Below are 17,654 nucleotides of genomic sequence, written 5' to 3'. Positions count from 1 at the left end.
TTTGAAAAGAACGAGAGATAGAGAATTATTTATGGAAAAAAATACATATATATATATAAAATATAAAAATACCAAGAAAGTTCAAAGTCGACCAAGGATGAAGGAAGAACGGATTGAAATTTGAAAAAAGAAAAAATAAAAAACGTGTCATATATTAGCATCGTGGTTCCATCGTCTAAGTGGATCTTTCTTATTAACGCCGATATACTGGTTTCGTTTCTTTGTCGAGGAAGAGATGTTTGAAGAGATGCTCGAAGAACGTTGTTCGTTTAACCTTCTTCTCTTTTAGAATCGGAGAAAAAAAAAAAAAGAAGAAGAAGAATCCCAAAAGTAAGAAAATTAAAAACTACACCACCTTTTACAATCCTTTTACAAAAATACTTGAACAATTCTACGAAGCACACAAATTACACGAACGAATAAATTAATATATCGATAATTATCAATAATAATAAATTCATCTTCACTCTATATTCATCTTCATAACGTAAAAAATCTCTGTTCCAGAGATTCTGCATCCACAGTGCAAACGCATCGATCGTTTCGATTGACGGGTGCCTCGACGGTAGTTGGTTAATGACGAGGTCTCCTTCACCGTGAATTCTTCGTGATCCAACCCCAAAGGCGGCCTTGCCCGTCACTCCTGTTACGTTTTATGTCATTGGGCTTTACGGGGTTTTGACGGTGGCCGGGGGGATGGTCCGTCACGGCTGTTTATCGACTGTTGCCGCTCGTTTGGCGCCGGCGCCTATATCACCTTCTCCCTTTCCTCCCCGCGCAAACCTTTTTAATCTCCCCTCTGCTTCTCGCTGCCCCCCTTTTGTTCGCACTTCGTCGCCGTCGAGGTTCCTTCTCCAACCGAATTTCCTTTGATGTCGATGATCGGCTCGTGAAACGCGTTGCGTGCAATCTCCCTTTGATTCTGAAGAAAAATTAGCAGTTCGACGAAACAGGGGTTGTCATCGATACCTTTTGAATAATTGGTGAAAGTAGATGAGTGAAAATGTAAGATGTTTCGAATGAATGTTTCGAATTGAAAGGATGTGATTGCACGTCAATGTATTTGGATACATCTACGTGTATAATTTTTGTAATTTTAGAACGAGTTTTATCGATAATTTGAAATCGAAAAGGCAAAATTACTCGACAATAATAATTTTTTCCAACAATTATTATACAACGAATCCGCGGATTTGAATTAAAAACTAAAGCAACGTATGAAAGATATTTTTTTAAAAATGTTCAAAACACCCCAAACAGAATTACTTGACCCGGAAATAATTCTGTCCGCAAAAACAGGATTTCGAACAAAGAGACACGAAAAAACCATTTAAACGAAACCAACCGAAATGTAAAAGATAATTTTAATTACAGTTTCATCATCAGGACATATTTGATGAAATATCCGAATATATTCCTTACGAATAAATCCAACTTTCCATTAACAAACAACACGGAGCCAAAGAGAAAAGCTTGAGAAAAGAATCTTGAAAATATCCCTCTATCCACGCTAGTCGCGCAAATGAATTTCGAATTCAAATCCAATCGCCGTTCCCTCCCTCCTTCCTTCCTTCCCGCATCTATATATAAATATATATATACGTATAGACGCAAACACAAACACAAACGTACACATATTGGAGCGAACTCGTGCAAAGTCGGTGGAGCACGAGCTAATATTTACCAGGAGACCAGAGAGTGTGGCGGATTTTCGTCCTTTCCCCAGGATTCCTTCCCCTTCCGTGGGCGCGAAGGATCGCGATGGTGGATGGCGGCGGGGGCGAGGAGGAGAGGAGGGGAGGGGGCAGGACGCGCGAGGAGGTTTTTCGGGACGAGGATACGGGGCGCGCGTGGGAGTGGAGGGCCGTCAAGGACAATAGAAGGCCCGTGAAAGGATCAGAGGAGCAGGACGCGATGCTGGTCCCCCGGAGCGTGGCTCGGTGTTTCGGTGCGGTGCGCTGATTGGTCGGCAGGCCGGGTGGATCTTCGATTTACGATGCTGGTCTGCGCCGAATGACACGCGGCTTCCTTCCAGCGCCGATTTCGACCCCTGCTGCTCCTCTGTTCGGCCTCTTCCGTGATCCGGAACTAATTCTCGAAACTTTCTCACCACGGACGATGAGACTCCCCCCCTTCCTCCTCCACACCGCTTTCACCGGAAGAATTCTCGAAATTTTTGGAAATCGAAGTTTTGAATAACGGGTGAATCGATTGGATATCAAATTGTGATGGAGGGAATCGGGGGAAGAGGATTTTGTTAACGACTTTGTTTATTCGTTGTTTAATCGATTTTAGCGATATGGAGGAAAGTAAAATGAAAAGAAAAGGAGAAATTTAAACGAAAGGAAGCGGCGTTGTTTGAATCTATCGAAGGAGAAATTGATAAGAGGGAGGAATTATTATTATTTTTATTTTTTATTTTATGATTGAAAAAGAGAGGAAGTGTTTATATGTTTAGAGGAAGAGACGAATTTTTGCTAGTGCAAATTTTTCTTTGTCGTCATCGAGTTTCCGTGGTGTAGTGGTTATCACATCCGCCTAACACGCGGAAGGTCCCCAGTTCGATCCCGGGCGGAAACAAAACGTCTCTTTTTTATTTTTTTATTTTTTTTTTTCGAAATATCACTTATAGTTATTTAAAATAAGGTCGATAGAATCTATATATATAAATTGTTATTCAATGCTTGAAATTTATTCTTGAATTATCATCTCCCAACGATATCTTCAATAATTCATGTTACGATAATTACGTTTCAACAGATATCGATTATTTCCACCACTTTTAATTCCACACTGATGGGATATCGGCAACATTCATTTTTTAAAAATTTACACGAGCAATGCCCCGTTGTACGATCGTATTTAATATCGGTTTCGATCCTTGAATTGATAAATCGAAGTCGCGCGCGATGATGCGACAAACAAATTTTACAAAAATATTCGATTTAAAAAATGAAACGGGAAGTACAAGTACCGTGTCGAAAGAGATGCTTTCAACTGGGTTTCCGTGGTGTAGTGGTTATCACATCCGCCTAACACGCGGAAGGTCCCCGGTTCGATCCCGGGCGGAAACAGGGTTTATTTTTGCAACTGAATTTTTTCACGAATTCGCGAAACAATACACGTAACAATGCAATCCTCGATCCCTAATTTTGATTTATTAAAAAGCGATTGCAAGCGTAGTTCAATGGTCGCCAAACGTCGAATATATCTCTACAAAAGTTTCGTTCGAAAACAGGGGATGCAAAACACTTTTCCACGTTTTAAATACGTTAATCACGTTTCCCCTAGAAAAATTATATACACGCGCAGCATGAAAACTTAACTCAATCAATAAAGATAGAAAAAAAAATAACGATTCAAGTATTTTTCAAAATATTACTAAAAAGAAATTTCTCAGAACAAAAAAGAAAATTTGTTTTCCCTCAAATATATCAAACTTTCTTCTACACTTTGGATATTTCGTGTATTTCCACACGTCATGCGCATTCTCTTTATACATAAAACTTCCTAAACTTTGCATAACAGAGATTGCACAAATATTCGCAATCTAATCATCGAACCCATCCCTTAAAATCCTTTTCCAATTATTTAATTTTCCTTCATATCTTTCTTTCGTAAAAAAAAAAAAAGAAAAAAAAAAGAGAGAAATATGAAAATGATGACATGCAGAAGAATTGCACAAATATCCGCAATCTAATCATCGAATCCATCCCTTAAAATCCTTTTCCAATTATTTAATTTTCCTTCATATCTTTCTTTCGTAAAAAAAAAAGGAAAAAGAAAGAAAGAAATATGAAAATGACGGCATGCAGAAGAAACCACAAGAACACAGGAACAACAGTAAAATTCGAGGCCGCGAATTATCCGGAACAGGAGCATCGTCCCGGCGAGCTGGGAACGAACAACAGAACGGGGGAAGAGGGGAGGGGGTGGTTGGTTGGTTGGTTTTCGAGGGTGGAGCGGAAAGATATCGGAAGGAAAATCGGGCCATGAGCCAACCACCGAATCAGGCGGCCGACTGCTAGCTAGTATCGAGGTCACGACACGTTATTTCGAGACCTCTTTCGCATCGCATGCTGACTGCGATGAAAGAGTCCGAGATGATTAACTGTGACCGGAGAAAATACTGGTAAACGGGTAATAAAGAGGAACAGGAAAAATATGAATCGGTGGGAAATAAAAGGGAATAAAAAGTTTCTCTTTCGTCTGTCCACCGGCAACGCGAAATATAAAACGAAAACTCCTCCGATTCTTTTGACCGTTTCGGTTTCTCGTATTTTGCGAAAAATACGGACGAAGTTTATAATGAAAATTTTATGTCCCGCTAGATTCACACACGAGAGAATCATATTATATGTAAAATTTTTCACGCGCGAAATGTGAAATAACATCGTTATTTCGAGAAACTCAATATTTAAAGGAAAATTACTTTTTTATATTCTATAATTTCAACGTTAAATCGATTTTAATCTTACAACTTTTAACCTTCCATTTGACATTATCTCGTATACGCAAAGTTTAATAAAAAAAAGAAAGGACACAAAGAAATATACTCGATAAATTAAAGAAGGAAATCAAAGACGAGGATTCCTTAAAAAAAAAAAAAAAAAAAATAAGTCAAAGTGATCCAAAGTCTCGAGGAAAAGAAAGTTCGCAGTGCACCCGATTTAATATCACTGTTAACGGAGCAAAAGGATTACCAAGTGTTGGATTTATCGATGATCGGCCGATTCACCATGAAACAACTCGCTCACCTTATCGAGAAGCCAACGCCAGTATCCGAGCGTTGGAGTGCTCGATTACGCCTCCTCGATCGCCTCGAGTCACCCCGTAAATATCGCTGCCCGATCTTAATAAACCAGCCCGGGGTACCGTTCCCCGGTTTTATCAATCGAGGGCCGCGATTCGTGGAAGCCGATACGACGAAACACACGTACGAGTAACGACGATTCATCGATTCATTTTCTTCCTTACGATACGATAAAAAGGAAGGGATTTACGAGGCCGAAGCGCCGAGGCTGGTTTAAACTGAAGATACCGTTTTGCCATTAAGATACACGTATTTAAAGCAGTGCTTTTTCTTTTTTGAAATTCACGAAGCGAGTCGATGCGTAAATTAAGGAAGTGTTTAGGATTGGATACTTTCGAGATGATAATGCAATTTTTAAATTGTGATTATTAAGATAGGAGGATAAATTTGCGAAGAGAGTTGATTATAAAATTCGTCGAATATACTCGTGAAAATTAGTTTTTCGAAATACGGAAGCAAAAAAGCTTCTGATCCACCGAGATTAAAATATCGAAATTTAATTGTTGCAGAAACGTTGAGCAGAAACTGCGTGAACACGATTTGCTGCATAACTGGAAAACAAACGCATAAAACAAACTTTTCAGCTCTTTCACCATCCCGAAATGCGAATCGAAACCATATTCAACATTTAACTTTCATATGGAGGATTTATAAAATAAAATACCTCGCGCCGTAGCAATTGAACAAATTGAATACACCATCAATATTTCACGCGTTCGAAGCGAACAACATATTGAAAACCAACGCCCGCCGATTCTCTAACGGTAATAAATATCTATCTGCATGAAACTTTCAAACTAGAAAACTAGGATCTATATATAGATCGCGTTACAAATAATAAATCATCGAGTGAAATATAGTTCAACTCGATTCATCCTAGATTTATATACTTTCCTATCAACGCTCTCTATATTACATAAAAAAAAAAAAAAATCCCAAAATTTGAACGGAGAAGACTAAATTTATCATCGATATAAATAAAAAAGGAAAAAACTTTCAAAAACTTCGTCCAATTAAAGAAAATATTTTCCAAAAAATTCGAATCCAAATTTGTTCGAACAAACGATACGCAATACGTTCATACTTACGTACAAGGATCCTGATGGCGTTTAAAAATAATTAGAAATAAACTTCGATCCTCAACAACGCAACAAATATCCTCGAGTAAAATCCATTAAGCGCATCCAATCACTTATTAAATAATGATATATATATTAAAAAGAAAGAAAGGAAGAAAGAAAAGAAATGAAGCGGATTTTGGAGGGATCGAAAGCAGAAGGAGAATAAGGCAAGAAACGTTGTAGGGGGCGCGATCGATATCCCGACATCCTGGCCCACGCGTGAAATCAATGCCTGCTGGCGCCGCTGAGGGCCGGTCACCATATTGCGGCCGCTCGAATCAACCGAGAAATCTCGGAAAAAGTTCGATCATCGCTCTATACGTGCCGCGTGACGAAACAATTCGACGAATTCTATTGTAAAAGAATCGTAATAATTATTTATACTTATAGGTAACGATGGTACTCCATACGGATATTTTACAGATGACATTTTTATCGACGTTAATCAATGTAAGAGCAATGTCCATTTCGTAAAAAGGGAAAAGAATAACGTAGATATGAGTTTGAAAACACGTAATAAATTTTATTATGAAAAAATTCGTAAACTTTATTATTATCAAGCCTTGGAGCATGTATATAGGTATATATAGTACGAGGTATATAGGTATATATCGTGTAGTTGAAGGGTAAGAATTTCTTGGCAAGTTGTCAAAATAAATGTATTCTTTCGAAATTAATGGAATCCTTTTTTATTTTTCACGTGTAAGATGATTGAATAATTCTTAAAGAAAGTGTAAAGTGTATTTTTCAGAGTGGCATTATTTATTAGAAGAATACTATAAAAACTATAAATAAAGTAAAGATTTGTTTCAAACGTAAGATTTATTTATACGATATATCTTTCTAAATGGATAAAAATGGTAAAAATCGTAGATCTAAAAACTTTATTTGCTAAATTTTTTCGCTGCATCTCTTAAAATAGAAATTTAACGATTGTGGATCATAAATTAAAAATCGTTTTCCAAAAATAAATTTACGAGTTTTATGAAAATGGAAAGTGTCGATTTTATTCAAGGAATTCTTATTCAAAGATTAATAGTTTAACGACAAAAGTTCGTCACAATTACGTTCCACAATCGCCATTTTGAAGAAATGCGGCCAAGATTTCTGCATAAATTTTTCGACTGTTTTAATTTTGGTAATCCACGAAAATTCGATACTTTCTTACAATTAATGCTCAATTATCTCTTTGCTTTATTAATCTAATTTCCAATCCTTCGTTCAATTCCTCCATCCCAAATTTTAAGTCTCTTTTGCTCGAAACTAGTCAACCTCCGCTATTCAACGAAAGAGGCAAAAGAAAGTCAAAAATTTCTTACATTTATTTCCCACAGAAATGGACGATATCCCTCTCATTCACAATTTTTTCAATCCTTCGTCCCAAATCTTTTCCTGGAAACTATTCAACTACTCAACGAGCTCAACTCAATTACCCAAAAAGACAATAGAAAACCAAAAATTTCTTGCACTTTTCAAATGAACGATCCTCCCTCTTACAATTTTCAATCCTTCGACCCAAATTTTAATTACCTAACTTCCGACGGAGCAGATTACCCAAAGAGACGAAAGAAAGGCAAAAATTATTACAAAAATGGATGATATCCCTCTCGATTTCCAATCGTCCCAAATTTTAATTACTCAACTTCCGCCATTCAACAGAGTAGATTACCCAAAGAGACGAAAGAAAGGCAAAAATTTCTTCCACTTATCACAAAAATGGATGATATCCCTCTCGATTTTCAAATTTTAATTACCCAACTTCCGCCATTCGACGGGCCAGTTTATTCAAAGAGGCGAAAGAAAGGTGCAAAAATTTCTTGCACCAATTACGGAAATGAACGATCCTCCCTCTCATCCACGATCAAGTTCAATCTCTTCGTCCTCCGAATCTCTCGCTGGAAACTATTCAACTTCCGCCATTGAACGGAGCGGATTACCCAAACAGAAGAATCGACCAGAAGGAGAAGGAGAGAAAAAAAAAATTGGCGGGCAAACGGAAGTGGAAATCTGGCGCGGAGATATTAATCTGGACTAGAAAGGGAGTCGTATTAATATATCGGTAGTCTCGCGGGGAATCTCGAATCGGCGATATATTTCACGGCGTGACTTGGAGTTTCGAGGCGAGCCGCCGCCGGAACCGGTTTTTTTTACGCTCGGCGCGCCGCTGCGGTTGCGCCCGCTGAAAATTCTCGAAGCAATGGCGCGTGTCGCGTGACGAGCCGGGCAGATACGTCCGCAAGGACGCGCTTAAACGCGATTACGTAAAACGACACTTTGCTCCGTCGCGAATCGCGCTACGAACCTTACGAAAACCTCGTTTTCCGATGGCGAAATTCTTCGAAATGCTTCCTTTCGGAGGAAGGATCGTTCTTTTACGAGAAAGTCTCGATATATTCCATGGATATGTTGGATTTTTCTTCTAAAATTTCCTAGATTCTAAAGTGTCTCGTCGATATAAAATACATTTGAAATTCAGAAAATGAAATGAAATCATAAGGGGATAGATAATTGTACGATAGTTTTATATTCGAGGATGAAAGAAAATATTCGTTTAAGGTTTCGTCTCGTCACGTCGGATCGATTGATTTTTGGACAAAAATTCCGCAGTCCGGCGGATTTACGTCGGTGGAATATCGCGTGCCGTGCATATCGCGTACATTTTATCTACGAGGATCTTTATGCAAGGATCTCCATCCTCTGCCACAGTTATCGCTTCATTCTGAAAATGTCAGTGTTGAACTTTTGGCACGATACCAAAACCGCACTCCCGTATTTTGCATATAGATATAACTGCTTATAACTTTAGCCCGATTAGATTTCTGGAAAATCAAATACGTTGTTATTGCACGTTGTCGTGTCGCTTGAACTTGCAAACTCGTCTCGTTTGTATTCCAATATCCACGATACCGTCTTCGATCGACCAAAATTTTATTATTATTTTTTATTATTTTATTATTACATATTACATCGAACTTAACCGGAAAGCGAAGATTCCGTCAACTCGTTATTCCGTTTCGAATACAACTAAATTGATTACCAATTAAATTAATTAGAAATTTCGCGTCGAATCGAAAAAAAGACTGGAAAGAAACGAACCTCCTCTCCTTCCCTCGATCTCGCGAGGAATTTTTATTTTCCGCGAGTTGGCGTTCAACTTTTGCAAGTTTCGAGCTGGCGCAGTTATCGAAAGAGACTGTTGGGAGGGCAATTGGTCGGGCAAAGTCTGAATTCCATCTGGGTATTGGGGACAGCTGAATAAATTCCGCGGCGATCGCAGCCGGTCGCACGCCCACTCGAGTGGACGCGCGCCGGGCCGGCCGATTATCTTTGAGCAGCCGATAACAGTATCGGCAGTATGAGAACGAGGATCTACCGGGTGACCCACGCCACCACCCATGCGACTCGGCCCGCGACGAGCCATCGACGAGGCTCGAGCGAAATAATGGCTCACGTGCCTCTCCACTCGCCGCTCTCTTCCTCTTTTACGACCGTTTAGACCTCGAGTCATGATAGAGGCCATGGAAGAAGGTGAAGGAGAGGCTGTTCAACCGTTTCTTCTATTCCATCTTGTTCGCTCCATCGTGTTCTCGTGCAAATTGAATCGATCGATGATAACGAGCTTTCCAAGATTTCTTTTTTTTCCCTCCCCTTCCTTCGAATTTTCCGTTTCGATAATCTGTGTGGATATAAAAGAGGAAGAAGAAGAGAGTGAAAAATCGTTGCATTTTTGTGTAGATTTATGAATTATTAAATTGCAGGCTAATTTTCCTGATGATATTTATATTTTTGTTTAATTTTATTTGAAATCCTTTTTTTTTTCATTTCGTGAAGATTTTAAGGTTTTAATCCCAAGATCTCTTAGTTGAGCCAGTTTTAGAGAGATTAGGAAAAGGACAATTTCCCCGGACAGGAAGCTCGAGGCTAATGATAACTTCCGTTCTCCCTTGATAAATCTTGGCCGCCCTTTATGTTTGTACAACAACTCGAAGGGAGCGCACCGTTTTACGCGTATTTATTTGTCGCCGCAGAGGGTTATTTCCTCCGCGAGGGATGCGGCGATTTATGAACCAGCCACCACTTCGAGTGCTGCTTCTCTCTCGTTTACGTTCCGAGCAGAAAATGGATTATTACGATTCTCTCCGTTCGTTTCATCTCGCGATTTTTAGACTTAAAAATTCGTCCAACGAAAAACCTAAGAATCTCCAGGAAAGAAAAGTCGAAAACTCGTAATTTCTTGGATAATCGATAAAAGTCAGGGGAGGAAGATACAATAATAATAATAACAATGATGATAATAGGCCGAAATAAAAGATCCTCGAAGGAATCTCGAGTTAATGCTCGATAAATCCACGGAATCATGGGAAACGGCCAATTCTCAGCATCCGGTGACTTCCAATTACGTCGCATTGTGCCGGTCGCAATCCTCCGCTTCTTCCCGACGCTTCCGTGCGTCAAAGAGGCGCAAAGCGGGGAGAAGGGGAGGGGAGGGAAAAAGAGAGAAAAAAAGGAAAGGAAAAGAAAAGGAAGAGAAGGGAAGAGAGGGGAGAAAAATTCGATTCGTGGCATTAGAGGACTGACTGAATGAGGAGGGAGGGAGAGCGTGCGTGCGACCGAGAATGGGCCAACTTTTCGATGCGCCGCTAAATAAGGGTTCGATACACTTTGTGACACATGTCACTCACAACGGGAGGGACAGGGGGAATCTCTACGGTTCGAAAAACAATCCTCGCCGGTTTCTCACGCGGAAAAAAAAAAGACTCCGTTTCAATTCCCGTGGAATCTTGATCGTGATGGTTTCGTTAAAATTGCTGATTAATTTTAAGTAAAATGAGATTCGTTTTATAATTCAGAGACAATTATTATTCCATTAATTCGTTCATTCAATTCTTAAAAGACAATTTATTGTACTTTTGTACAGTTAATATACTGCAGGTATTTAAAACGATTCTTCGAGAAAGTTTCTCTTTATGAATTTTCTATCTGTAACCCCCTCGATGAATTAAGGATTTCTGCTTGAAATTTAGACAGAATAATTTACCAATTTTCCTTCCTAATTCTCATTTATTCTAATTACAAACGTGTCCAAGTTGCGACTTCTATATTCTATATTATATAACTATGTTTGTATTTGATAAAGAAAAATTATCGAGGATCCTCCTTTTTCGAATTTTCGTTCGAATCGTGAAATATTTAAAATCTCGAGAATTTGTATTTCTTCCTCATCCTCCGAATCATCGAGACTGGGCGCAAAGCTGCGTACGAGCTTGAAGAAAAAGAAAGAAAGAAAGAAAGAAAGAAAGAAACGAGCGTGGAGAATAATTACGATAAAAACAAGGACGCAAGGTACGCACACGGTGAAGGAGCGCGAACGAAGGAAAAGAACGATTCTCGCGCCCTTCGTGTGCGGCGAGGGCCGTCCGCTCCTTCCTTTCTCCTCCTTCCTCTCCTTTTTTTCGCCGCAGCCGCCGCCGTCGTCGTCGTCGTGGCCGCCGCCGCCGCCGTCGCCGTCGTCCTCGTCATCGTCGTTGCTGTGCTCCCTTCCTCCACCACCGAGGCGGCCGTGATCTCACGAGATTTATTAACACGCGGCGGCGCGCCTCGCGGGGATACACACAACCGTGTTGCGAATTACGGACGGTCAACCGCGTGAACAAACCATCAGCGCGATTCCTCTCCGCGCGTAAGTATGCACACGCACTACGGGCTGTTATTTGCACACAATGCTTGACTTATGAAAAATATCTGTATTAAATAACCCCCGTTTTCGACGTGGACGTCTCATTGTTCCACGAGGAGTTAAATTACGGAGGGCGGCCAGCCTCCCTCCCCCCCCCCCCCCCGTCCTCTTCTCGACGAGCCTTCGAATTTTGTCCGAAAATTTTTAACCAGGGGAATCGAAGAATTTTTGGACTTTTCACGCGATTCATTCATTTTCCTTTCGATCGTTGATTCGAAGGATTTGGAATTTCGTGTGAAAATTTTGGAGGAAAGAAATGGAATTTGTCTGCAATCATTTTTTTTTTATGCAATTATTCTCCTCCTTTTTTCCATGATCGTTGATACGAAGGATTTGGAATTTCGTGTAAAAATTTTAAAGGAAAGGAAAGGAATGGAAGGTTTGAATTTGTCTGCAATCTCCTCCTTTTTTCGATTGGTACGAAGAATTTCGTGTAAAAATTTTGAAGAAAAGGAAAGGAATGGAAGATTTGAATTTGTCTGCAATCTCCTCCTTTTTTCGATTGGTACGAAGAATTTGGAATTTCGTGTAAAAATTTTGAAGAAAAGGAAAGGAATGAAAGAGTCGAATTTGTCTGCAATCATTTTTTTTTATGCAATTATTCTCCTCTTTTTTTTCGATGATCGTTGATACGAAGGATTTCGAATTTCATATGAAAATTTTGAAAAAAAGGAATGGAAGATTTGAATTTGTCTGCAATCTCCTCCTTTTTTCGATTGGTATGAAGAATTTGGAATTTCGTGTAAAAATTTTGAAGAAAAGGAAAGGAATGGAAGATTTGAATTTGTCTGCAATCATTTTTTTTTATGCAATTATTCTCCTCCTTTTTTCCACGATCGTTGATACGAAGAATTTGCAATTTCATGTGACAATTTTCAAGGAAAGGAATGGAAGATTCGAATTTGTCTGCAATCATTTTTTATGCAATTGAATGAATAAAGAGAGATTTCCCGTATCTTTGGATATTTTTGCCATGTGCTTTATGCAGATTCTTCTAGATACTTGATCATTCATCTCACTCGATTCTCTTCAAAAGAAATTAAAATTCTGAAAATTAATTTATACAAAGTATAATAAAATAAAGACACGTTTTCTTTGAACATTTTTGATTTACTCGTACATCGTGTCTATATTTCCAACTCGAATATAAACGAAATAGAGAAAAAAATAAAATATACAAGAGGCAGAATTTTGACAACGATACCAACTTGAAACGAAGCTCGAAGGAACGAATGATGGTATCGCGGTGGGTCACGGTTTTATCGGTCAGAAAAAGGTGCAGAGCCGTGACAAAAGGAGCCATAACGGAACACCACGTTTGCCGGCCAAAGACGAGCGCGCGCGTTAACGGTGTCCGAGGTTTCACCGCGCTAAATACACGTCATTTCTCTTTCTCGCTCGTCGCGTTAACGTCGATCCGTCCAAGTGGCTTCCTTCTCCCGAGCCGATCGAAATGAAAACGAGCGGGGTGGACGGAAAAAAAGGGGTGGAGAAGCGAAAGTTGGAAAAGGATCGGAGCCGAGCGAGAGAGGCGCAGAGGGGTGAATCCTCCCCTCTTCACTGTGGGAATTTCTAATTGCGGGGCCAATGTCGTGGAATACGCCAGTCAGAGGGGGATTATTCTCTGGGGGGAAGGAGGGGGATGGAATCGTTTATTAGGATTTAATGAACAGATTATCGAGACGCGTAATTTTCTTTTTTTTTTTTTTGTAAACGAAAAACTTTAAATCGTTTCTTTTGCATCTTTCCAATTCTTTATATTGTATCGATATGTTTTCACTCTTTGAGAATTTCTTCTTAGGATGACACCTTGTAAATATGAATCGAAGATGATAAAATCGAAAAAGAAACTGGACGATAAGCTTCGAATCTTTTATTATATTATTATAGGATTTAATGAACAGATTATCGAGACGCGTAATTTTTTTTTTTTTATAAATGAAAAACTTTAAATCGTTTCCTTTGCATCTTTCCAATTCTTTATATTGTATCGATATATATTTGCACTCTTTGAGAATCTCTTCTTAGGATGACACCTTGTAGATATGAATCGAAGATGATAAACTTGGAATCGAAAAAGAAATCGAACGATAAGCTTCGAATCCTTTATTATATTATTATAGGATTTAATGAACAGATTATCGAGACGCGTAATTTTTTTTTTTTTGTAAATGTTAAATCGTTTCCTTTGCATCTTTCCAATTCTTTATATTGTATCGATGTATATTTGCACTCTTTGAGAATCTCTTTTAGGATGACACCTTGTAGATATCAATCGAAGATGATAAACTTGGAATCGAAAAAGAAATCGAACGATAAGCTTCGAATCCTTTATTATATTATTATAAGATTTAATGAACAGATTATTGAGACGCGTAATTTTTTTTTTTTTTGTAAACGAAAAACGTTAAATCGTTTCCTTTGCATCTTTCCAATTCTTTATATTGTATCGATATATTTGCACTCTTTGAGAATCTCTTCTAAGATGACACCTTGTAGATATGTTGAATCAAAGATGATAAAATCGAAAAAGAAATTGGACGATACAATAAGCTTCGAATCCTTTATTTTTCCGATCCAATTAAACTTTACTCCTGCGAGAGAAACCTCGCGATAATTTGAATAAATTCCATCCAAGGAAAAAGAAACGAAGTAAGTAAAGAAAAAAAAAAAGAGAGAAAATTAATTCTTTTCTAACATTTTTTTTTCTTTCTTTTCGTCAAAAGAGTCGTGAATCCACACGTTTCCGGGAAAACGAGTAGAACAAAAATCTCGCATCGAAATACCCCTGAAAAAAGAAAAAAGAATAACAAAGAAACGAAACGTGTTTCGTATTCGTGGAGAGGAAAACTAGGGGAAAAAAGAAAGAGAGAAGAGATAAACCGCGTGCGGTCTCTTGGAGAGGGGGGAGAGAGAAAAAAAAGATGCAGCGTTATTTGCGGCAAAAACTAAAAAGAGAGAGAAAAAAAAATTGGAGGGCATCTTTTAACGTAATAATGAAAGGGTACACAGTGGGGGCCGACAAAGGAAGAGTCGGTCGCTGTCAATAAAACTCCTTTAGTTGAGCGGCGGAGGCCGCTTTAATTAAGCGCATTCGTTTTAATTCGACTTAAAAGCGGCTGTTTAATTTGATTTTTCTGCGTCACGGCAGAATCCCGGCCCGATGGCTCCTTCTCTTTCCTTCCTTTCTTTCCTTCCCTTCGATCGACCTTGATTTATCGAATATCGCTGGTCCACTACTCCCTGCAAAATAAAAAGACACGGTGAGTGGAAAAATGGGGGGAGGGGAGACTGACTTGAACTTTCACGGTTCGTACAAGAAGAAAAACTAGAATTTATCGAGACAATTTGAGACAAAAACGCTTCCTCCTCTTCCTCCTCTTCCTCTTTTCGTCTGTCTTTGATAATCAAGTTAATAATAATACGAGTAATAAAATTTTCATTCAAACGATGCATGTTCTCCCCTTTATCGAAATGTATAAGATAATTATAAGATAAAGTTGAAACGAAACCTTGCTTCGAGAGAAATGAAAAAATAAAGATTCATTGACTCGTATTGAATTTCGAAAACGTAAAATGTACGAAAGACGATGACTTTTATAAAAAGAAAAAAAAGATATTCAATTCATTTTTCATGAATCCATGGATAACGGAAAAATCAACAACTTCGCGAGAAGAATGGCACGAAGGGAAGTTCGAAGAAAATGGTCCAAACTTGTTGCATGCCACCCACAGACGCTTCTCCCTTCTCATCCCCTTCCTTCCTTCCTTCCTCCCTATCTCTCCTGTTTCCCTTCTGAATAATAACTCAGAATTTTCAGAAAAGGACCTCCACGAGCTTCTTTCCCTCCCCGCTAATTGTTCCTACTCCTTTCCCCTTTTTCTCTCCATATTTTTTTTTCCTTTACTCTTAGATATTTAGCCGTGGAGAAAAGAAACCCCGCCTTCCGTTTATACCTCCTTCGAGGAGGAGGAGGAGGAGGAGGAAAATTTTTCATTCTACTCTCTGCTCTACTCCACTTTTTCCCTCCCTTTCCCTCCTCTTCCCCTCTCCTTTTTCTCCTTCGTAATCTCCTCGCCTCGTGTTCCACTTTCCCGCTTTAATTCTGGATTTACGAGCGCTCGTTTGCGAACTTACTTGCGAACGTTATATATATATTTCGTTTCGCCGTTTCGATTCTGGAAAAAAATTCCTATGGAAATATTCTGATAATAACGCTCGCCACCATTAACCCGGATCAATTGGAAGAATTTCGTTTCCTTTTTCCCTCTCTCGATTTAAAATCGACGAGTTGGGATGGAAGAAAGAGAGAATAAGTGCAAATATCCTCTTCTTATCTTTGAAAATATAGAGATAAGAAGTGATATTTGTATTTGAAAAGCATAATACGATGAAGAATGGAAAGTCGAAAAAGGAAAGGATAAGAAGATGGATCCTTTTTAAAAACAGTTTAGAATCGAGAAAGTATGGAAAAAGTTTTGGGGGATAAAAATGGGGAATGAATAAAAGAAGGAAGGGAGAAGGAAAGAAGAGATTGGAAATAAGGGTGAAAGGAAGGAGAGAGAGAGAGAGTCCCTGGAGAAAGCGTGAAAAAGTGGAAAGAGGAGAGGGAGAGAGAATGAAGGTACGAGAGAAATCACGCTCTCTCCTACTTTAACGCGTGGTTCTTATGAATCGAGGGGAGGGCGTAACCCAGATTACTGTTCACCGGACTATAATATTACGCGAACAGATCGGTCTACACATATAACGGGTGATTCTCTAGAAATTGCCCCTGGTATCCGCGAAAGAAGGGAAAATAATGGGAGGAGAAGATGCAAGGAAAGGGGGATCGATTGTTGACGAGCTTCTGAGAGTCCTATATTCTTCGACGACTTCCAAAGGATCTTCGAGTTTTTGAAAATTATCGATTTAGAGGAAAGGGAATTTGTTGCCTTAGAAAATCTATTTTTCTTTTTGGAAGAAATTTTAAAAGAATGAGATCAAAGGATGAGGATTATACGATAAGATTGTTCGTGAAAATTTCTATTTAAGGAGCAAGCGATTATTTTAAAAAGAAGATTGGAGTGTCACTTCCTGTTCCTCTAGTTAGCTCGTTATAAATAACCACTTCTAAAAAGATCACGAGTTAGTCAGCTTCCATCGTCAACAATTTAATTATCGCGACAGTTACGTTACACCCACTTGGGTGTAGGGAGCTTTAACGCTTTTCTTGAGAGCATTTCTCTTCATTTCCAGAAATTCCCCGTCCTATTTTCTTCTTGGGGAAAAAAAGAAATGAAAAAAAAGAAAAAGAGAGCCGATGTTCTATATAAAAAGTAAAATAGGTTTTGATTGAGGATTGTTGAAATAATATTTTTGTTACAACAGCATCGCCGATATATAAATGTGTGACGTGTTTTACTCTACATTATTAAGCTTCCATTATTATATGCAATCTCGCAAATGTGCATGATGACTACAATTTCAACGTGGTCGTAAACGGAAATGACGTATAAGTGACGTATTCCATCAAATAGCATCGAATAACGACTCGCGTCACGAAACGAGACAACATTGTAGCAGTAAATGGAAAGTTTCTTTCATCGATCATTAACAATCGTAGGTAAAACTTGATACGTTCGAAATACGTTCCACATTGTTTATTAATTACTCGTTAATTATTTATAATCGCAGATATTTAATCACATCATTTTATAATATTTTATTAAAATCAAATAATCGAATGAATGCAATATCTCCCACGCGTATGTAATTTCATATTCAATAAAATTCTAAACTAATGAAATTTCTCAGGAACAAAAATACAATTCAAATCAAAAAAAAGAAAAAGAAAGACTAATCATATAATCTTCTTCTACTTCACGTTTACTATGAAAAATTTTAATAACGATCGATCCCTCAAAATCCCTCAAAAAGATTAAAAAAAAAAATTACAAAATTATTCTATCAACGATGATCGATAAAAATGCTCGTAAACTC

General features: G+C 38.5%; 1 protein-coding gene and 2 non-coding genes across 4 annotated transcripts in view; 2 read left to right on the top strand and 1 right to left on the bottom strand.

Moving 5' to 3' along the window:
- Window positions 1-17,654, bottom strand: part of LOC408741 (ras-related protein Rab-37) — a 236,822-nt gene that overhangs the window by 131,297 nt on the left and 87,871 nt on the right. The window lies entirely within an intron of this gene.
- TRNAV-AAC lies at window positions 2,508-2,580 on the top strand. Its single transcript has one exon. It is a non-coding gene; the product is annotated as a tRNA-Val (tRNA).
- Window positions 3,002-3,074, top strand: TRNAV-AAC. The gene has a single exon. It is a non-coding gene; the product is annotated as a tRNA-Val (tRNA).

Source organism: Apis mellifera, linkage group LG3 (genome assembly GCF_003254395.2).
Source record: "Apis mellifera strain DH4 linkage group LG3, Amel_HAv3.1, whole genome shotgun sequence".
Classification (NCBI taxonomy): Eukaryota; Metazoa; Arthropoda; class Insecta; order Hymenoptera; family Apidae; genus Apis; species Apis mellifera.
Note: the sequence above shows the minus strand (reverse complement) of the source record. Positions and strands in the feature narration are given on the sequence as shown.